General features: G+C 43.4%; 1 protein-coding gene and 1 non-coding gene across 2 annotated transcripts in view; both read left to right on the top strand.

Moving 5' to 3' along the window:
• NRG1 (neuregulin 1) overlaps positions 1–23,409 on the top strand; it is a 1,079,813-nt gene that overhangs the window by 704,588 nt on the left and 351,816 nt on the right.
• On the top strand, positions 20,835–20,972 carry LOC119929089. The gene has a single exon (XR_005451230.1). It is a non-coding gene; the product is annotated as a small nucleolar RNA SNORA7 (small nucleolar RNA).

A 23,409-nucleotide genomic window follows, 5' to 3' on the forward strand; every position in this document is an offset into this window, starting at 1 on the left:
TGGAAAGTACAACACAACAGAGTTGGTAAACATGTTCCCTGGACACAAGGAGCTTGAAGCCTAGTGGAATCTAGTTAGAACTGGGGCTCAGAACTGAAACAAGGTGGGAAGAAAATTCTCTATGGCACTCAAGGAAAAAGTAAACAAAATCAATACCAGATTCATGTCTTGTAAAGAGATAGGAGGTTTCATCCATAAACCATCCCAACCTATTGCCCCTTGTGAGTTCAAGGAGAGGACTCCATCCCACTGAACATTTGAAAAGATTAAGATAAAATGTTTATGTACTTAGAATGTAGGGAGGGTTTTTGGAAGTAAGACAGATTTCATTTTCTCAGAGGTCTAAAGCTACCTTATGAGCAGGGTTGGGGTTTTCTCTTTTTTATGGTGTTTGTTAAGCACTTACTGTGTTCCAGGAACTGTACTTGTCTTATGCTGTCAAATTGTCTCTGACCCATAGCGAGTCCATGGGCACATCTCTCCCAGAATGCCCCATCTCCATCTGCAGTGATTCTGGTAGTGTATCCATAGAGCTTTCTTGGTAAAAATACACATGGTTTACCAATGTCTTCTGCCACGCAGTAAACTTGAGTCACTGCCCTCGACTCTCTCCTGTGTTGCTGCTGCCCAGTGCAAGTGAGTTTTGACTTGTAGCAGATTGCCTTCTACTAAGTAGCCACTGCCCAAGCTAGGAATGGAATGAGTTTGCCTTTACTTGACTCTCCCTCCTGTAAATGAGACCGGTCTAGTACTGTAAACTCTCCAGGTGTGATCCTGAGAGGGGAAAGCACTGGGGTAGATTCAAGCGAATCATTTGGACACAGTCTCTGTCCCAATCAATCAATCAATCGTATTTATTAAGCACTTACTGTGTGCAGAGCACTGTACTAAGCGCTTGGGAAGTACAAGTTGGCAACATATAGAGACAGTCCCTACCCAACAGTGGGCTCACAGTCTAGAAGGGGGAGACAGAACAAAACCAAATGTATTAACAAAATAAAATGAATAGTATAGATATGTACAAGGAAAATAAATAAATAGAGTAATAAGTATGTACAAACATATATACATATATACAGGTGCTGTGGGGAAGGGAAGGAGATAAGACGGTGGGGATGGAGAGGGGGACGAGGGGGAGAGGAAGGAGGGGGCTCAGTCTGGGAAGGCCTCCTGGAGGAGGTGTGCTCTCAGTAGGCCTTGAAGGGAGAAAAAGAGCTAGCTTGGCGGATGTGGGGAGGGAGGGCATTCCAGGCCAAGGGGATGATGTGGGCCGGGGGTCGACGGCAGGACAGGCGAGAACGAGGTACGGTGAGGAGATTAGCAGCAGAGGAGTGGAGGGTGCGGGCTGGGCTGTAGAAGGAGAGAAGGGAGGTGAGGTAGGAGGGGGTGAGGTGATGGAGAGCCTTGAAGCCCAGGGTGAGGAGTTTCTGCCTGATGCGCAGATTGATTGGTAGCCACTGGAGATTTTTGAGGAGGGGAGTAACATTCCCAAAGCGTTTCTGGACAAAGACAATCTGGGCAGCGGCATGAAGTATGGATTGAAGTGGGGAGAGACATGAGGATGGGAGAGCAGAGAGGAGGCTGATGCAGTAGTCCAGATGGGATAGGATGAGAGCTTGAACAAGCAGGGTAGCGGTTTGGATGGAGAGGAAAGGGCAGATCTTGACAATGGTGCGGAGCTGAGACTGGCAGATTTTGGTGACGGCTTGGATGTGAGGGGTGAATGAGAGAGCGGAGTCGAGGATGACACCAAGGTTGCGGGCTTGTGAGACGGGAAGGATGGTAGTGCCGCCAACAGTGATGGGAAAGTCAGGGAGAGGGCAGGGTTTGGGAGGGAAGACAAAGAGTTCAGTCTTGGACATGTTGAGTTTTAGTTGGCAGGCAGACATCCAGATGGAGATGTCCTGAAGGCAAGAGGAGATGTGAGCCTGGAGGGAGGGGGAGAGAGCAGGGGCAGAGATGTAGATCTGGATGTCATCAGTGTAGAGATGATAGTTGAAGCCGTGGGAGCGAATGAGGTCACCAAGGGAGTGAGTCCCAGGTGTCCCAGGTGTCACAGTCTTGATCTCCATTTTACAGATGAGTTAACTGAGGCACAGAGAAGTTACATGACTTGCCAAGATCATACAGTAGACAAGTGGCAGATCTGGGATTAGAACCCAGGTTCTTCTGGCTCCCAGGCTCGTAGTCAGTCCACGCTGCTTTTCACCAGAATACACCAAATTCTGTATGTTTGTTTCCCACTTTCTGTGTCAAAAGTGTCTCTTGAATAGAGTTGATTAACATAATTTTTAGACTGTGAGCCCACTGTTGGGTAGGGACTGTATATGTTGCCAGTTTGTACTTCCCAAGCACTTAGTACAGTGCTCTGCACATAGTAAGCGCTCAATAAATACAATTGATGATGATAATTTTCACGGGTTGTCATACGATGCTACACAATTGCTAACATAGTGTCTCTCTGTTCATGGATAATTTAAAGAAAGTCCATGGCAGATCCTCTTGTTTCTAAAATAGAGAATAAAACTGTGGAGTCAGTTTTTTTGTTGTTTTTTAGTTTGTGAAAATGAGTAGTGAAATCTAGGAAGAGGGAATGGAAGTCTTTCCCCTCCCATGCCGTTGTTGGGACACACAAAGCATATGCCTGGGATGTGATTTCCTTTCAACCTCCTATCGTGTTTTCAGCATGTGCTTTGAAGAGATAGTGACATTGCTATGCTCTGACATACACCATAATGTCAGTGCAGCAGAAGTAGAAGATTCTACTCTTCTGATAAAGATCAGTTGCTGTTTCCTGTATGGAAGATGAAGAGTTGAGCAAATGTAAAGGTCATCTGTGTTTATATTAACAATGCAACAGTTTCACTACATTTTCGTAACAACATCAGGTCATTATTTATCCACTTGTCCTTTTTATCATTCCTTTGAACTGTCTGGGTTTGCTTATCATGATATTTCTGAATCTGTAAACAGCCCAAGCTCTATTTCTCTAAATAAAGCTCTAGGTCATTTTATTATCCAACATTACGAGTAATAGGAACCTACCCATCTGTTGTTCCTCCACATCTGGAATAGCCATTTAACTATTCAAGACTTTGGAAATGCCTCCTGACCGGCCTTAATGTACGGTTGGTTATTCGGGAATGAAAACACACAAGTGAAAAAATAAAAATTAGACATCATTGGCTCTCCCATGGTCCACGTTGCTGTTTTCCCTTTTGTCAGTGTTTGGATTTCTCTGCTGTTCTCATGGATCTTTGTTTATACCATGAAGCTCTAGCTAGCTCAGAAATACACAGGCTAATTTGTTTTAATGGTACTTGTTTAGCGCTTAGTATGTGTCAAAAATTGTTCTAAGTGCTGGAGTATGTACAAGTTAATTAGGTTGGGCCCACACAGTCCTGGTCCCTCATGGGGCTCACAATCTAAGTAGGAGGGAGAACAACTATTTAATCCTCATTTTACAGTTGAGGAAACTGAGGCACAGAGCAGTGAAATGACTTGCTCAAGGTCACAGAGCAAGCAATTGGCATAGCCAGGATTACCACCCAGGTCCTTTGACTTCCAGGCCCATGCTCTTTCCACCAGGACACGCTGCTTCTCCTTTCTTTCTCTTAAGAGGTGGAGGATAGGTGGGAGAGAGGACAGAGCTTGTTAATGGTAGTGGAAATGGCAGTTGGAAGACATGTGAGAGTGCATTTCTAGGATCTCCAACCCCACCAATATGTCAACCATCAGTTCGCAAGTGATTTAAATTGATTCCTTAGCATTCCCCAAATACATCATTTCTTGACCACTGTAGCATTTCCACCATTTTGAAGGGAAGTTGAGGCACAAGGTAGTGGGGCATGGATTCACACAGCAAAATCAGTCACCAGACTGGGACCTGGAAACAGACCCAAGCCTGCTCACCTCCAGGTGTCCAACAGATTGTACTACCTCTCTGTATATGTGGCTGGGAAATTTGGCTAATTTATATATGCTCTGGGGGTACTACTACCTTTATAGACTGTGTTCTGATTTTATCCAGTTGATATAAGTTTGGTAGAGACTTCGACACTAATGGAAAATAATTGAGCAGTGAATTTCTCCATCAGTGTTGTCTTCTAATATGAAGGAAAAATATATAAACCTGTCTGGGATCAAACACCACTTAGATTTCGTTAATATGACAGAGAGGGAAAGATAACAAAATAGCAGCATGGGAAAAGATGCTTGATTTCAGGAAAACCAGGACTTGTTGCATGCATGTCTTATAGTGATTTGAATATGAGTTAGTGGTTAGAAATCACCAAATCCTGTTGATTTTACATTTCACAACATCACTAGAATTTGCCTTTCCCTCTTCATTCAAACTGCTACTATACTGATCCTATCTCTCTTTGATTACAGTATCAGCCTCCTTGCTGACCTCCCAGGAGGAGGTCTCCCCACTCCAGTCCATACTTCACTCTTCTGAGTGAAGAGTGAAGAAGTCCTACCTCCTTCCCCTCCCCACAGCACTTGTATATATCTGTACAGATTTATTACTCTACTTATTTTACTTGTACATATTTGCTATTCTATTTATTTTGCTAATGATGTGCAGATAGCCATAATTCTATTTGTTCTGACAGTTTTGACACCTGTCTACATGTTTTGTTTTGTTGTCTGTCTCCCCCTTCTAGACTGTGAGCCTGTTGGGTAGGGACCGTCTCTTTATAATAATAATAATGATGGCATTTGTTGAGCACTTACTGTGTGCGAAACACTGTTCTAAGTGCTGGGGGGATACAAGGTGATCAGGTTGTCCCACGTGGCACACACAGTTCTTAATCCCCATTTTACAGATGAGGTAACTGAGGCACAGAGAAGTTAAGTGACTTGCCCAAAGTCACACAGCTGACAAGTGGTGGAGCCGGGATTAGAACCCATGACATCTGGCTCCCAAGTTCATGCTCTTTCCACTGAGCTATGTGTTGCCGACTTGTACTTCCCAAGCACTTAGTACAGTGCTCTGCACATAGTAAGTGCTCAATAAATAAGATTGAATGAATGAATGAATGGAGTGGATCATTTTTCTGGAAAACAATTCAGTCCTTGTTGCCACACTCCTCAAGAACCCCCAGTGGTTGCCCATCCATCTCCCCATCACACAGAAACTCCTTACCAGTGGCTTTAAAGCACTCGATCAGCCCTGAACCTCCCCTCAACACACACACACTTCCAATCTCTAACACTGCCTTGCTTACTGTGCCCCGAGCTCATCTGTCTCATCACCAACCCTTTTCCCACATCCTCCCTCTGACCTGGAACACCCTCTTCCTCCACAATGACAGACCACCCCTCTCCCCACCTTCAAAGCATCTCCTCCAAGACGCCTTTCCCTATTTAAACCCTCTTTTCCCTAACTCTCTCTCCTCTCCCCACCTTTCCCCCCACACTCCCCTCCCCACCCCTGCTAGCCCAAACACCCAGCATCATCTATGCACTTGGATCTGTGACCTTTGGGCATTTGGCATTTCCCTTACCCTCAGCCCCATAGCACTTATGTATGGATCTAAAAATTATATATCATAAATTATTTATATTAATGTCTGTCCCCATTCCAGACTATAAGCTTCTTGTGGGCAGTGAAAGTGTCTACCATCTCTGTTGTACATGCCCAAGAGCTTAATACAACACTCTACTCTAGAGAAGCAGTGTGGCTCAGTGGAAAGAGCACGGGCTTTGGAGTCAGAGGTCATGGGTTCAAATCCTGGCTCCACCAATTGTCAGCTGTGTGACTTTGGGCAAGTCACTTAACTTCTCTGTGCCTCAGTTACCTCATCTGTAAAATGGGGATTAAGACTGTGAGCCCCCCCCATGGGACACCCTGATTAACTTGTAACCTCCCCAGCGCTTAAAATAGTGCTTTGCACATAGTAAGCACTTAATAAATGCCATTATTATTATTAGTATTACATAAGTGCTCAATAAATACCACTGACTGATTGAGAGATGCTGATCTCAAATGGCAAGGGAACAGGAACAGGGCAATACTGTATTTTCATGGACACAGCATGCAAGTGTGCAAGAGAGTTTCAACATTACAATCACACAATCGGCAATGTCAAGTTCTAACCAAAGGGCACCTCTAGATGTAGCCACTTAGGTTTTTCCTTTCAAGCTAATAGAATGGAAACACTTTCCATCACCTGCCTACCATCTCTTGAAGAGTTAACCTGTAACCTTCCCGATTTATGGGAGTGAATTTGACCATGGGGATGTTTCCTCTAGCACGGCCTTAGAGAAATGCACATGGGAATTGGTTCCCTAATTACAAAAATCCTCTCTCACTGGAACAGGATGTGTGGCACGTCACTCCCCCTCCTCAAAAATATCCAGAGGTTGCCTATCAACCTTTGAATCAAGCAAAAACTCTTCACTATTGACTTCAAAGCTCTTCATCTCCTTGCCCCCTCCTACCTCACATCCCTTCTCTCCTTCTACAGCCCAGCACGCACACTCTGCTCCTCTGCCGCTAACCTCCTCCCTATGATTATTTCTCACCTGTCCCTCCATCGACCCCTGGCCCATGTCCTACCTCAGACCTGGAATGCCCTCCCTCCTCACATCCGCCAAACTAGCACACTTCCCCCTTCAAAGCCCTACTGAAAGCTCACCTCCTCCTGGAGGTTTTCCCAGACTGACCCCCCTTTTCCTCTGCTCCTCCTCCCCTCCCCATCACCCCTACTCCTTCCCTCTGCTCTACCCCCAGCACCGCACTTGTGTATGTATGTACATATTTGTTAATCTATTTATTTTATCAATGCTGTGTATATATCTATAATTCAATTAATTTATATTGTTTTGTTGTCTGTCTCCCCCCTTCTACACTGTGAGCCCGTTGGGTAGGGATTCTCTCTATTTGTTGCCAAATTGTACTTTCCAAGCGCTTAGTACAGTGCTCTGCATACAGTAAATGCTCAATAAATATGATTGAATGAATGAATGAATATAGATCTGGAAACGAAGGGCTGATATTGGTTTAGGGGAAACACTTCATTTTAGAGCATATACTACCTGAGATGTCTGCAAAGAATTTGCACAAAACTATAGTTGGTGATGTAGTAAAGACTCACCTATTGCTACTCATCTCCTCATCCAGCATTTAGAACAGTACTTGACATTTAGTAAGCACTTAACAAATACCGTAAAAATAATAATCTACTACTTGGCCAAAACCCTCAGTACCCTGTGCTTCTTCCGGTCAGTTGTCAGGTCATAAGAAAAGAGCATAGAGGTCTCCCCTCAGAATGCAGCCCCCAGGAGAGGGTTCAGGATGACTCCAAGATTGTAAGCTTGTTTCGGGCAAGGAATGTGTCTATTGTTGTATTGTACTCTCCCAAGTGCTTAGTACAGTGCTTTGCACACAGTAAGCACTTCATAATAATGATTGAATGAATCATGCATCTGATGGAAAATACAACATCTAAGAAGTGGGCTTGGCAAAGGCCGCAGGGTTTTCAGAAACTCTGGCCCCCTCCCCAAGGTGCCCCCAGGAGTGTGACTTCCATCCTTGTGCTGGGGACTTGGTGCAGGACTCAGTGAAAGCTTCGCAGCCTCTCCCATCATCACATCAGGTAAGATTTCTGGGTATTATTCCCCCTCTTAATTGGGCAGTTTACACTGACGTTAAGTACAGTTTTGAGGGTTAGGTTTAGTGGGTTATTTTTAAGGTATTTGTTAAGTGCTTACTATGTGTCTGGCCCTGTACTAAAGGGCTTGGGTAAATCCAGGCTAATCAGACTGGACAGAGTCCCTGTCCCAACATAGGCCTCACAGACTTAATCCCCATTTTAAAGATGGGGTAATTGAGGCACATAGAAGTGAGGTGATTTGCCTAAGGTCACACAGCAGGTGAGTGGCAGAGCCAAGATTACGTAGTAGCTTGTGTGTTCTATACAGTGCAGCAGAAAATTTGGGTGGAAGCTGGATTGCTTCCCAAGAAATTGTATATCCCAGAGACTGAGGCTTGAGTGACCCAGGGGCTGAAAGAAAGACATCTTAAAAGAGAACTGAGGTTTTAAGGATGAGCCTTAGGCTTTGGATGAAAATAACCACTCAGTTTTTCTTCCCTTGATTCACAGAGCAGCAGCAGCCTCAAATCCAGAGGTAGGTTTCTTTGGGGATGGGAAGGATAGGGCAAAAACATTCATCTCTGTTTTACTGCTGTGGTCCAGGCCTTCTGAGGCCCTTTGCCCAGTAGTGATGTCTGTCCTGCTTCTGTCTCGTGATTGTTGTTGCCAGTAAAACTTGATGTTTGGCAGTAAACACATTGTCAGTAAGTAATGTATGCAGATACGTATGCTCCTAATTAGAAGGAAATTGTCAGAACATGACTAGTACTGAGGGCATAAAGTTAATGATCTAAGGAAGAAGTAATTCTTTGTTTTCCCCAGGTAGCCTACTAGAATCTTGTTTTCTCCTATTATTTTTTTTTTCTCTTGTCTTTTTGAGGGTCTCCTGGACATTCATACACGGGCAGTTCTGTGAACCCAACAAGGCATGAATCCCTCTGTCTGAGCAAAGTGGTCATTCCTCCTTAAGACCCAGCATGCTCCATCCCTTCTCCCTCCACTCTTTTCCTTGTCTGACCTCCCCAAGTATCCCAAATATGACACTCCACCACTGGTCAGATTTGGGATCATCTTCATTTTACCAAACAAGTGCAAGTGAAGTAACGTCATGATTTCAAAACACACACATGACTAATGTGCCTCATTTGTGCACTTGTCCAAAGGTCTTTTCTTTCAGTTTTTTTTTCTTGTCATTTGAATGGTTGGAGTATATTAGTAGTGTGTGTTTATGAACCGGAATGCACAGGAGATGGAACTAGGCAAAGAAGCTGGGTAGTAGGTCAACCATTTCACACACAGAACCAACCTTTTCTTCAGAGATATTTATCAGTACTTTTGTTCCCAAATCACTGTTTGTCCATGATCAGGACAGTGCTACCATTATTAATGTCTGATTTTGCAACTTCGTTCTGACTCATACAGTGCACCACACAAACTGCTTAGGGCTAGATTCTCCTCCTATGCAAGTCCATAGATGAGAACTTCCCTGCTCACTAGGCAGAATAACCAGGGAATTATATGTGAAATTAATGGTATTAATTGAGTGATTGGCTGCAATGCAGTAAAAGTGAGCTTCTTTATCATGGAAACTCTCCAACTCAATATGGAGGTCTATGACTCCAGTCATCCTGTCCCAGAGTCACCCCTCATCCCCCTCCCACTGCAATAACCCCCACCAACTCACCCCCATTCAATCCCTTCCTATCCCTTGCACTGCCCCCAGCCTACTTTCCCCGCAGCCTCAGCCAAAGTGTGGCCTGTGGAGCACCCACTCAATCAAGGAGAAGCTTCCCTTCATTATTGACCTGTTCCTGATCTAGTCATTGTTTCTCCTCACCATCACTGAAATCTGGCTCTCCACAGATGACACATTCTCTGCTGCTGCTCTCTCGGGGGTGGGGGGTGGGGGTGGGGGGGTCTCATCTTCAGACTCTGGGAAAAAGGGAGGAGTCAGCTTCCTTCTCACTCCCCAATGCCACTTTCGCACCTTCCCACCTTTCCCATCCTTCTCTTTCCCTTCCTTTGAAGCCCATATCATCCACCTTTACAACCCACTCCAATTACTAGTCATGGTCTAGTCATCTACCACCTCCCTGGCCCCACCTCCAACTTTCTGAACCATTTTAATCCCTTTCTTTCATTCCATCTCTCTTTCTCCATCCCTACATTGATTCTTAGGAACTTGAATAGTCATGTGTATGTCCCCGATGATCCTTCCACTGTTCACCTCCTCTCACTCCTTTACTCCAATGATCTCCTGCTCCACTCCACCTCACACATTCACCAACTTGGGCAAACACTTGATTCTACAATCTCCAGTAACAGTTCAACTCACCAATTTGGAAATTCCTCTATCTGACCACAACCTCCTTACTTCCTCTCTTTCCCATATACCAACCCCCAGAAAATCTGTCATTTTCCCCCACAGGGACCTCAATTCTTTTGATCCCCTCCAGTATTCGACAGCCATCCTATCCAATTTGATCTCCTTACCCAAACTATCTTCTCCTAACACACTAATCGACACACTCAACACTATGCTTTCCACTGAACTGAACTCCCTTTCTCCCGTGTTCTCCCCTTCATCTATTAACTTTCTAATGGCTTCTTCCCTGCTGCTTTCAAACATGTTTATGCATCCCCTATCCAGAAAACCCTCCCTTGACCCCACAACTCACAGTTATCACACCATCTCCTTCCTACCATTCTTCTTCAAACTTCTTGAGAGAGTGTTTACACCCACTGTCCCCACTTCCTATCCTCTAGTTCTTCCCTAGATCCCCCTCCAATCTGGCTTTTCCCCCCTTCATTCTACAGAAACAGCCTCCTCTAAGTCAGCCAAAGGCCTTCTTCTTGCCAAATCTGATGGCTTCTTCTCCATCCTAATCCTCCTAGACCTCTCAGCCACCTTTGACATTGTAGAGCACCACCTTCTCCTTAAAACATTATCCAACCTTGGCTTCACTGATACTGCTCTCTCTTGGCTCTCCTCCTGTCTCTCTGACCGCTCCTTCTCAGTCCCTTTCACTGGTTCCTCCTCTGCCTCCCACCCTCTGACAGTAAGGGTTCCTCAAGGCTCAGTTCCAGGTCCCCTTCTCCCTGTAAATACACTCCCTTGGAGAACTCATTCACTCTCGTGGCTTCAGTTACCACCTCCATGCTAATGATTCCCAAATCTACATTTCCAGCCCTGAGGTCTCTCCTTCCCTGCACTCTTGCATTTCCTCCTGCATTCAAGACATCTCTTCTTGGATGTCCCATGGACATCTCAAATTAAACATGTCCAAAACTGAACTCCTTATTTCCCCAACCAAACCCCATCCACTTCCTCTTTTTCCCATCATTCTAGACAACACACTCTCCTCCCTATCTCACAAACCCATAACTTTAGCATTGTCTTCAACTCATCTATCTCAATCCACCCATATATTTTTTGTCTTCAATCCTGTCGGTTCTACCTTCACAACTTTCCTTAAATCTGCCCTTTCTTGTCCATCGAAACTGCTACCATGCTGATCCAAGCACTTATCCTATCCTGCCTTCACTACTGCTATAGGCTACTATTGGGCTAATCTACCTTCACTCTGATGCACCAATCACATATCAAAAAAAACCAGTTAGTTCATGTCTCCCTACTCCTAAAGAATCTCCAATGGCTGCCCATCCATCTTCGCATAAAATAGAAACTCCTTACCATTGGCTTTAAAGCACTCCATCACCTTGCCCACCCTACCTCACCTCAGTAATCTCCTACTATAGCCAAGCATGCACAATCCACTCCACTAGTGCCAGTTTGCTCACTGTGCCCGGATCTCAACCATCTTGCCACCAATCCCTTTCCTACGTCCTCCCACTAGCCTGGAACTTCTTCCCCTTCCTTACCTGCCAGGCCGCCACTCTCTCCAACTTCAAAGCTTTACTAAGATCACATTTCCTCCAAGGCTTCTTTTCCCCAGCTCACTCTCCCTTCTATGTCTCCTATTCACTTCAATCTGTGACATTTGGATAACTGATATTCACCCCAACCCCACAACACTATGTACATAGCTTTAAATTATGTATTAAAATTACTTTTTATTCATATTAATATTTGTCTCCTACTGTAGACAGTAAGCTCATTATGGGCAAGGAAAGTTGTCTGCTAATCCTGTTGCACTCTCCCTAGGGCTTAGTACTGTGCACTGCACATGGTAAGCACTCAATAAATTTGATTGATTGACGACTCATTTATAATTAAATAGAGTACCCAATTTTGAGTGGTTTCAGTAAAAATAGGTATCTGTCCCTGGTTCAGGAACCAATCCCCCTTTTATTGCATGGTTCGTTCTATCATATTGGCTTTTTCTTACAATTTTTCAATCTGAGATGAGGTTTTCAGGAGCCAGTTGTCACAAACACAAAATGGAAAAAAAACAAACCTGTGAGTCAGGGATCCTGGATTGGCCAAGTGCCTGCTGGATGACCTCGGGAAAGTCATTTAACTTCTCTTTGCCTCAGTGTCTTCACCTGCAAAATTCTTCACTTGTACTTCCTCCCCTGGAGATTGTGAACCCATGAGGGACAAGAACAGTTTTCAACATGAGTATCTATATTCTCCCCAGTGCTTAGCAGAGTGCTTTAGCACATTGTAAGCATATAGCACATGCCATGATTATTAATAATCAAGCAGTGAGTGAAGCAATAGTAGGAGTGTATCTGAATGAAAACTCTAAACAAGAGCCTCAGGAAAGGATTTGGTGGTGGCAACTGGGACTATTCCACTTAGCTATCATGTCTTCTCTGGCCTCAAAGCTCACAGTGGAAATAATATGGAAATTACAGTGTTGAAAATCAGTGTGAATCTGTGTTTCTCTTTCAATGGGCGGAAGTTGTTGTTTCAGGTGAAAGGGGAAAAAAATGACAAACACGTTGGTGTGGACAAGCCAAATGTTTAGAAAAAAGAATCTGAGCCCCATTTGGCACCTGATCATCTATCTGCCCCATTGATTAGTAGTCTTTGGCACATAGTAAGTTTTTACAAGAACCACAGTTATTTTCATTACTATTATGATGATGATGATGATGATGATGAAAACTCCATATTTGAGCTCCAGATCCTGCCTGATGATATGTTGCATAGCATAGTGTCCCTTTCTCTGGTGAACCCAGTGCTCTTTTTAGAGTTTAACCAGACTAGATCAGCAGTGATCAGAGGGGATGCTCGGGAAAGGGCTGAAAGTATTAACGTGATGGCTGTGATGATGGTATTGAAAAGACTGCTGTTATTTGCTCTATTTTACAAAGTAGGAAGTAGACATACCAAATGGGACAACAACTTATCTAAGTTAATCAATGACATTTATTGAGTACTTATTGTAAGCAAGGCACTCTACCAAGCACTTAGGAGAGTTCTATAAAGCACAGTTGGTGGAAATGTCCCCTGCCCTACAAGGAAAGCAGTGTAGTTTAGTGGAAAGAATATGGGTAAGAGAGTCAGAGGACCTGGATTCTAATCCCAGTTTTACTACTTGTCTGCTATGTGACCTTTGTCGTCACTTAATTTCTCTGTGCCTCAATTACCTCATCTGTAAAATGGGGATTATGAAACTGGGAGCCCTATGTGGGACAGGGACTGTGTCAACCTGTTTGTCTTTTATTTACCCGAACCTTTAGTGCAGTACTTGGCACATAGTAAGTGTTTAACAAATACCATTTTTTAAAAAAAAAGAAAGAAAAGAAATGAAAGTCACACTGAGAATACAGTGAGAAGCCATATGGTCTAATGGATAGCACACGGGCCTGGGAGTCAGAAGGATCTGAGTTCTAATTCTGACTCCACCACTTGTCTCCTATGTAACCTTGGAAAGGTCACTTTTCTTCTTTGTGCCTCAGTTCCCTCATCTGTAAATGAGGATTAAGACAGTGGGTACCATGTGGGACAAGGACTATGTTCAATCTGATTATCTTGTATTTACCCCAGTGCTCAGTAGAGTGCCTTGGCACATAATAAGCACTTAACAAAGTGCTCTGTTAAGTGCTTTATTGAGATGCAGCTTGGCTCAGTGGAAAGAGCATGGGCTTTGGAGTCAGAGGTCATGGGTTCAAATCCTGGCTCCGCCACATGTCTGCTGTGTGACCTTGGACAATTCACTTAACTTCTCTGAATCTCAGTTACCTCATCTGTAAAATGGGGATTAAAGCTATGAGCCCCACATGGGACAACTTGATCACCTTGTATCCCCCCCAGCACTTAGAACAGTGCTTTGCACATAGTTAGTGCTTAACAAATGTCATTATTATTATTATTATTATTATTATTATTATTATTATTATTAACAATGCGATTAAAAAAAACAAAACAGGGAAGCACATCTGGCCCAGGGACTAGTCCGGCCATGAATATGAGCAAACTGCTCCATGATCTGGCTAGCCTGGTAAAAGTATTCCCTGTGGGATAGTTGGAGTATACTTTTGAGTATTCCACAAGAAAAGAGGAATACTTTCCCCTTTCTCAAAAGGCCATAAGCCTTCACAGAGGGTTGCTGGTGAAAATGCTAGTAGGATCCTGACTCCCAGTCTGAGGTTCTAAAAGCTACATATTGCCTCCTGCCACGAACATGCTATCAGGGAGCCAGGATCCCTTCTCCAAGATCACTCTTGTGCAGAAACAGCATTGCTTCCAGTGGAAGGAATGTGAGGGCTGAAATATCCTGAAAATGGAGGAAATAGCAGTATTGTCAGTGCCAGGGGGGTACCCAAAACCCTCCTGCATTTTGGAAAAAGGTGATAATGGTTAGAAAGAGATTGTGGCAACTCAGGAACTTGTGCGTTTGAGCCTGGAAAACAAAGATATGTTCAATTACAAAGCCACATGGAAATTATTAGAGGCTGGGCTAATTGCAGTCTTCTTAGTGCAGTTGAGGAAAGGGAAGGCACATCCCCTTTTTCTGACATTAATTTTTCTAAACTGTCCTGTATAAGACCAGAGGTAAGGATTCATTACTGCATTGGGGTGGAGTACTAGAAACATTCATCATCGGTGCAAGAGGAATGACTATTGGATGGTAATGATTTGGAGACAAACACATAACTTAACTAATGTCGTTTGTAACTGAAAAGTGCTCTGCTTTCCTTGACAGTATTGCCTCATTCTCCAAAACCAATGGGCCTTTGGCAAACATGTTATCCTAGAAGTCGATGTTTCACTGACTAGAATGTGCGGTGAGGGCAGTGGATATAGTGGAGGTGATTTATACTGAATTTGGACAAGAATAGGAAATAATCCTTCATGGGTTTAACCATAGTACCATAGTGTGTCTTCTCCTTTTTTAAAAATTCTATAATGGCATTTATTTACTATGCATCAAGCACTAGATTATATATGAGATCATCAAATTAGGCCTAGTGGAAAGAGCACCGACCTGGGAGTCAAAGGACCTGGGTTCTAATCCCAGATCTGCCATTTTCCTACTTCATTGTGCCTCAGTTTCATCTGTAAAATGAGGATTCAATACTGTTCTCCCTCCTACTTAGAACATGAATTCCAAGTGGGGCCGGGACCATGTCCGACCTATTTATCTTATATCTATCCCAGTCCTTTTTTTCTGGTATTTAAGTGCTTACTATGTATCAAGCAGTGTTCTAAGTGCTGGGGTAGATGCAGGTTAATTAGGTAGGACACAATCCCTGACCCACATGGAGCTCGCAGTCTAAGTAGGAGGGAGAACAGGCCTTGCCCACTGTTGGCAGGGATTGTCTCTCTTTGTTGCTGAATTGTACTTTCCAAGCACTTAGTACAGTGCTCTGCACATAGTAAGAGCTCAATAAATTCTATTGAATGAATCCTCATTTTACAATGTGGAAACTGAGGCAGAAACAAGTTAAGTTGCCCAAGGTCACAGAGCAGATAAGTGGCAAAGCTGGGATTAGAACCCAGGTCTTTGCTGTTTTTCCAAAAGGCCATACTGTTTTCCAAGGCCAGGTTTGGCTTAGTACATTGCTTAACACAAAGTAAGTGCTTAACAAATACCATTAATATCATTAACATTATTCTTTTGTTAAAAACACAGTATTCACAGGCTAATGAAAACATATAAATGATTCCCATTTTACAAATGAGTAAACTGAAGCACATAGAGACTAAGTGACTTGCCCAAAGACACACAGAAAGCCAGTGGCAGAGCTGGGAGTACAACTCATATCTCCCAACTCCCAGTTTCATGTTCTTTCTACCAGACCATAGTGCTTCTTTCTGAAAAGTGTTAGACAGTTGATATGCCCTCACACCCTTTCACAACCAGACCTCATATAGGGCCACCTGGAGACCCTTGCTGACATAAGCCACCAAAACTCATGTGACATCACATGCATTAGACAGGTCACTCGGTGGAATGTAGTGATATCTGTAACATTTTATGGAAGTCCATTTGAGTGAACCTGAACCTAAAGTGTTTCTCTCGGGGGACTCTTGACCTCTTCCCTTGTTTCAAAGCCTTTATTTTCCCTTCCCAGGTCCTGCTGGGCATGGGTGCCATGTACAAGCCACAAAACTCAGCAACAGGAGCTGGGGCAGAGGGAGGCTGGTCACTTAAAATGAAAGCACAGGATAGAATGTTGTCTGGCATTGTATCTGTCCTGGATAGGGGACAAACCAGATGAAAATTGGGCTGCCTAGTATGAAGCCTGATGAGTGACCACCCTAGCCACCTTGCATCAGATTTGCCCAATTTAATGGACCAATCTGTGATCCTGCTCCCAAAATCCTAGAATATAAACCTCCTTAAGAGGTTTTCCGTTATGCTCTTCCAAAGTCTTAGTACAGTGCTCACTCATAAATGCTACTGATTCATCATTGATTGTTGACTCTTACTGCCTTCCCCAAAATACTCTGCCTTACCACCACTGTACATTGGCTTTTTTAAATGATATTTGTTAAGCACTTACTCTATGCCAGGTACTGTTGTAAGCTCTGGGGTAGATAAAAGGTAATCAGGTTGGACACAGTCAGTGTCCCACATGGGGCTAACAGTCTTAATCCCCATTTTATAGATGAGGTAACTGAAGCACAGAGAAGTTAAGTGACTTCCCCAACATCACACAACAGACAAATGGTGGAGCCAGGACTAGAACCCAGGTCCTTCTGACTCTCGAGCCCATGTTCTATCCATTAAGCCACACTGCTTCCCAGCTGTTCACACAGCTGGAATTTATGCTTGGAACTTGATAGAGTGGGCTTTTCCAGAGCAGCTGTCTTAGATATAAAAGTGGGTTTCTTTCCCTTTTGTTACCCTGAATAATTCCACAGGGACAGATGACTATCATGTTGACAAGGAGGCCATTTCACCCAAGCAGTTTAAAAGGGTCATTGGTCTTGGCCTAGATTATTATACTGTGCAGAGGGTCTTGTTGGCAACTGTCGGATTATCATCATCAGTGGTATTTATTGAGCACTTATTGAGTGCAGAGAAATGTACTAAGTGCTTGGGAGAGTCCAATGCAACAGTCAGAAGACATAGTCCCTGCCCACAGTGAATATACAGTTTAGTGGAGGAGACAGACATTAATATAATGAATAATTTATACTATGTAATTTTAAGACATGTACATAAGTGTTATGGAGTTGAATATGGGGTGAATATTAAATACCCTAATGTCACAGATCCAACTTCATTTACAACACAGAAAGGGAGGGGGAGCCATGGAAAAGAGGGCTTAATTTTTTTATGGTATTTGTTAAGCATTTATAATGTGTCAAACACTGTTCTAAGCACTGGGGTAGGTACAAGTTGATTAGGATGCAGTCCCTGTCCCACATAGACCTCACAGTCTAAGTAGGAGGGAGAAGAAGTATTGACTCCCCATTTTACAATTGATGAAACTGAAGTACAGAGAAGGTAAGTGAATTACCCCAAAATCATACAGTAAGCAATTGACAAAGCTGGAATTAGAACCCAGGTCCTTCTGACTCTTAGGCCCATGAGCTCTCTGTTAGACCAGGAAAGGAACATGTCTGCTAATTCTGTTGCACTGTACTCTCCCAGGCACTTAGAACAGTGCTCTGCACATAGTAAGTGCTCAATAAATACCACTGATTGATAGATTGAGTTGTGACTTGGAGATATTACCTTAATAAGCCGGGAAGGATGCAGGCATGGGGTCGTCAGTGAGATGTCAGTATTCCTCAATTCTTCTCCTTTTTTAAGTCAAAAAGAGCTAGTGTAGGGATATAGGTAGTCTCTCCTTCCCATTGTGGCAGCCAGATTCACTGGAGAGCCTAAATTAGAAGTCCTTAGTGTCAGCCCAGTACTCCCACCCTAGGGAAAAGTTAGAAGGGTGAAACCCTTGGAAGCTTGTCTGAGTTTAGCATAGATTAAAATTCCTCCCCAAGGGCTTTGATTTGGCCTATGTAATCTGCACAAGAAAAGCTGTTGGTATCTTGTGTCCAAAGTACATATGACCCCGACCTAGAGATTGCCTTCAAAATTACTTTCAAGCAACTTCCCTAGAGCAGATCAGATTAATTCCTAATAATCCACAATTATCCTGCTGGATCAGAATGAACCAAGCCCCAAACCATTCAATAATTTGAATTATCTATCATAATTCAAGGGTGGCTATTCAGGATTTTTTAGAGAAGCAGCGTGGCTCAGTGGAAAGAGCCCGGGCTTTGGAGTCAGAGGTCATGCGTTCAAATCCTGACTCCGCCACTTGTCAGCTGTGTGACTTTGGGCAAGTCATTTCACTTCTCTGTTGCCTCAGTTACCTCCTCTGTCAAATGGGGATGAAGACTGTGAGCCCCACGTGGGACAACCTGATCACCTTGTATCCCCCCCAGCGCTTAGAACAGTGCTTTGCACATAGTAAGCACTTAACAAATACCAATATTGTTATTATTATTATTATTATACCATAATGTAAGACTTGTACTTCCCAAGCACTTAGTACAGTGCTCTGCACACAGTAAGCACTCAATAAAAACGATTGATTGATTGATTTGGGGGAAAGTGAATCAGGGTAGAAATGATTTATTCTTAAAAGTCATTTGCACCCGACTGGTAAAATCCTGTTAGACAATTTTCACTGGTGACAACCCTCCCTATTTAAAAGGAAGCTTCCTAAAACTTTAGGTAAGGCTATGTAATCACTTTATCACTCCTAGAATTGCTTCAAATACCATGCACCTCTGTAAAGTTGAGTTATTTTCCTCATTTTTCACCTCCATACTTCCACCTCTTAACTTTAAAAAAAAATATTATATTCCTTAAATCCTCCCTTTTTAGATTGGGATTAGCATTGATAAATACATAGTCTCCAGAATAACAAAAATAGTTCAGAACCTTTTAAACAATTAGATTGTTATTCTGAAAATCCTATTTCTGAAATTTTCACTGCATTTGGCATGATAAAATTAGAGATATTTTGAGAAAAATACCTTAAAAACAGGACTAGGAAAAACACTGCTAAAACTCTCTGTACTATTTTCTAAAATTGATGTTCACCATTCATTTCAGATAACATTTATATTTTTTTAAAACAGTCCAACCACACATAATAATGGAATTGAATACTGCTTGTATATTTGATGGCCTTTTTCCTGACTGTTTTTATTTCTGGTCTGGATCATATTTGCATCCTTTTTTGAATAAATGAAGAATATGACATCTCGATTCTTCTAGTCTCCATTTTGTCTTAGTTTGCCAGATCAGAGATTAATGAGCTAGTCATTTAACTGGAATTCCTACATCTTTTTCCTGAATAAGGGCAGGAACTTTGGAAAGGACAACAGAGATAAAGCCAAAGAGTATAGATAAGACAAAATGTACAAAATAGACTTTTCCAATGGGGTTTTGATGATTGCGGTTTATTTTATTTTTGCAAGTGATAAAGCTTCGTTTAGTTGTTATTGTTTAAAACTTAAGATGTCACCTTAAAAAAAAAACAACCAAAAAAAAGTGATGCCATGGTGAATTGTGGAAAAGTTAAGAATAGATTTTATTGTGTTTCAAGAGTTTGAGAGGGCATCTTCAAGGAGTTCAAGACTGAACTCCTTGTCTTCCCTCCCAAACCCTGCCCTTTCCCTGACTTTCCCATCACTGTTGACGGCACTACCATCCTTCCTGTCTCACAAGCCCGCAACCTTGGTGTCATAATCGACTTCGCTCTCTCGTTCACCCCTCACATCCAAGCCATCACCAAAACCTGCCGGTCTCACCTCCGCAACATTGCCAAGATCCACCCTTCCCTCTCCATCCAAACCGCTACTCTGCTTCTTCAAGCTTTTATCCTATCCCGTCTGGATTACTGTATCAGCCTCCTTTCCGATCTCCCATCCTCTTGTCTCTCCCCTCTTCAATCAATATTTCATGCTGCTGCCCGGATTGTCTTTGTCCAGAAATGCTCTGGGCATGTTACTCCCCTCCTCAAAAATCTCCAGTGGCTACCAATCAACCCCCACCCTGGGCTTCAACTCCTCACCCTCACCCTCACCCTGCTCACCCTGGGCAGAAACTCCTCACCCTGGGCTTCAAGGCTCTCCATCACCTCGCCCCCTCCTACCTCACGTCCCTTCTCTCCTTCTACAGCTCAGCTCGCACCTTCCGCTCCTCTGCCGCTAACCTCCTCACTGTGCCTCGTTCTCACCTGTCCTGCCGTTGACCCCCTGCCCATGTAATCCTCCTGGCCTGAAATGCCCTCCCTCCGCACCTCCGCCAAACTAGCTCTCTTCCTCCCTTCAAGGAGAGCTCACCTCCTCCAGGAGGCCTGCCCAGACTGAGCCCCCTCCTTCCTCTCCCCCTCCTTCCCCTCTCCATCCCTCCTGCCTTACCTCCTTCCCCTCCCCACAGCACCTGTATATATGCAGATATGTTTGTATGTAGTTATTACTCTATTTTATTTGTACATATTTATTCTATTTATTTTATTTTGTTAATATGTTTTGTTTTGTTTTCTGTCTCCCCCTTCTAGGCTGTGAGCCCACTGTTGTGTAGGGACCTGAGCCCACTGTTGAGTAGGGACTGTCTCTATGTGTTGCCAATTTGTAGTTCCCAAGTGCTTAGTACAGTGCTCTGCACATAGTAAGCGCTCAATAAATACGATTGATTGATTGATAGGGACCGTCTCTATATGTTGCCAACTTGTACTTCCCAAGCGCTTAGTACAGTACACAGTAAGTGCTCAATAAATATGATTGAATGAATGAATGAATCTTAGTAGGCAGGGTAGATTAAGAATATGATGGACCTACGGCCTAAACCTCCCCTCTCAGGATCATACCTGGAAAGTTTCCAGTACTCTACCAGTCTCGGCTATGGGAGGGAGAGTCAAGCAGAGGCATATCCATTCCATTCCTAGCTTGGGCAGTATCTAGCAAGTGGAAGACAATCTGCTGCAAGTCCACACTCACCTGTGCTGGGCAGCACCTGCATGGGAGAGAGTCGAGGGTGGAGACTCAAGTTTACTGTGCAGAAGAGGGCAATGGTTAAACTACTTCCGTATTTTTACCAAGAAAACTCTATGGATACACTACCAGAACGATTGCAGGTGGAGAGTGGGGTGTTTTGGGAGAGATGTATCCACAGAGTTGCTATGAGTCAGAGACAATTTGACAGCATAAGGCAAAAAGACAAAGGGCTGAAACCCAAATAGTCTCTTAGATCAAAGTTCATCTCCTCTCCCTGAAGTGCACTGAAGTTCTTTTCCCCACTATGTATGATCACCTATCTTTGGGCCGGGGGGGGGGGTGGGCGGGGAAGAGAGAGAGAGAGAGAGAGAGAGAGAGAGAGAGAGTGTGTGTGTGTGTGTGTGTGTGTGTGTGTGTGTGTGTGTGTGTGTGTGTGTGAAGTAGGGAGAGGGCAGTTGCTTTCAGGATGTCCACACTGGGTTCCCTAAAGGCTGTAGTCTCCTCATCTGCTCCTTCCCCTCCAAAACCCATTGGACCCAGGCCAGTTGTTCTTTTAGCCCAATTATTAATGCACCCTTGCTTGGTAGGGCATTTCACAGTGCTCTGCACACAGTAAGTACTCGATAAATATGGTTGAATCAATTTCACTGAAGATGTTTGTATATATTTACATCATCTTCCTTTATCAATCAGTTAATGAATGGTATGAATCACCATGTGCAGAACACTGTAGTAAGTATTTGGAAGAGTACAATACAACAGAATGATATACATGATCCCTGCCCACATGAACCTTACAATTTAGAGTACTGTTTGTTAACAAACAGATTTTTTTAAAGTATTTGTTAAAAACTTACTATATACTAGGCCCTGGCAGTAGATACAAACTAGTCACTTTGGACACAATCTGTGTCCCCTATGGAGCTCACAGTCCTAATCACCAATTTTCAGATGAGGTAGCTGAGGCACAGAGAAGTTAAGTGACTTGTTCAAAGTCACACAACAGAAAAGTGGAGGAGCTACTTCATCACTTTGGATGAACAGTCATGAATTCCAGGATACTGTCCTGAAACCTGAAAAGTCTCTGGCAAGACCTCTTAGAGTACTGCTTGGATCAGGGGTGGTTGAATGGGGATTCATTCATTCATTCATTCATTCAATTGTATTTATTGAGCGCTTACTGTGTGCAGAGCACTGTACTAAGCACCTGGGAAGTCCAAGTTGGCAACATATAGAGACAGTCCCTACCCAACAGCGGGCTCACAGTCTAGAAGGGGGAGACAGAAAACAAAACAAAACTTATTAACAAAATAAAATAAATAGAATAAATATGTACAAATAGAATAAATAAATAGAGTACTAAATACATACAAACATATATACATATATACAGGTGCTGTGGAGAGGGGAAGGAGGTAAGGCGGGGGGATGGGGAGGGGGAGAAGGGGGAAAGGAAGGATGGGGCTCAGTCTGGGAAGGCCTCCTGGAGGAGGTGAGCTCTCAATAGGGCTTTGAAGGGAGGAAGAGAGCTAGCTTGGTGGATGTGCAGAGGGAGGGCTTTCCAGGCCAGGAGGATGACATGGGATAGGATGAATAGAAGTATGGAAACTTTAAAAATTTAACAAAACACACTAATATATATATTCATATATGTACATATGTGTATATATACACACATTTGCCAATAAAAACATCCAGGCATGTAAATGCAGAGGAATGGCAATGAAAACACATTTGGATGAACAGCAACAAAGTCATTTATATGCTGAAGGAGAAAGTGTATTCAGATTTTGATCAACTGGGGTCAGTGCACTTGTGTATACCTGAGAATGTTCAATCATGTGACATGCCCAAGCACGTGCTTGGGAATCAGAGGTCATCGGTTCAAATCCTGGCTCCTCCACATGTCTGCTGTGTGACCTTGGGCAAGTCACTTAACTTCTCTGAGCCTGTTACCTCATCTGTAAAATGGGGATTAAGACTGTGAGTTCCACGTGGGACCACCTGATCACCTAGTATCCCCCCAGCCCTTAGAACAGTGCTTTGTATATAGTAAGCACTTGACAAATGCCATAATTATTATTATTATGACTTGTTATGCTACTTGTTATGCTGCTTTACAGACTGAGCCCCCTCAGGGCCTCTCGTTTGCAAATATAAATGCCTTCAACATGCCTGAGCTATTAAAACACTTATGAATTGGAGAACCAAGTATAGGGATTTTGTTTTTATTTGGGAACACTTTACTTGTGAGCAAGCCAGAACTTTCACCCTTCAGCAGCAGGGAAGTCAATGAGCAGGGAGAAGGAAGTCTGGCCTCCCCTGTCCTTTCCCCAGTGGCAGCCATCTTTGTGATTGCCACAATTATGATGATAATGATGGTATTTGTTAAGCATGCACCATGTGCTAAGAACTGTTCTAAGCACTGGG

The sequence above is a fragment of the Tachyglossus aculeatus genome, chromosome 5 (assembly GCF_015852505.1).
Source record: "Tachyglossus aculeatus isolate mTacAcu1 chromosome 5, mTacAcu1.pri, whole genome shotgun sequence".
In the NCBI taxonomy this organism is placed as follows: domain Eukaryota; kingdom Metazoa; phylum Chordata; class Mammalia; order Monotremata; family Tachyglossidae; genus Tachyglossus; species Tachyglossus aculeatus.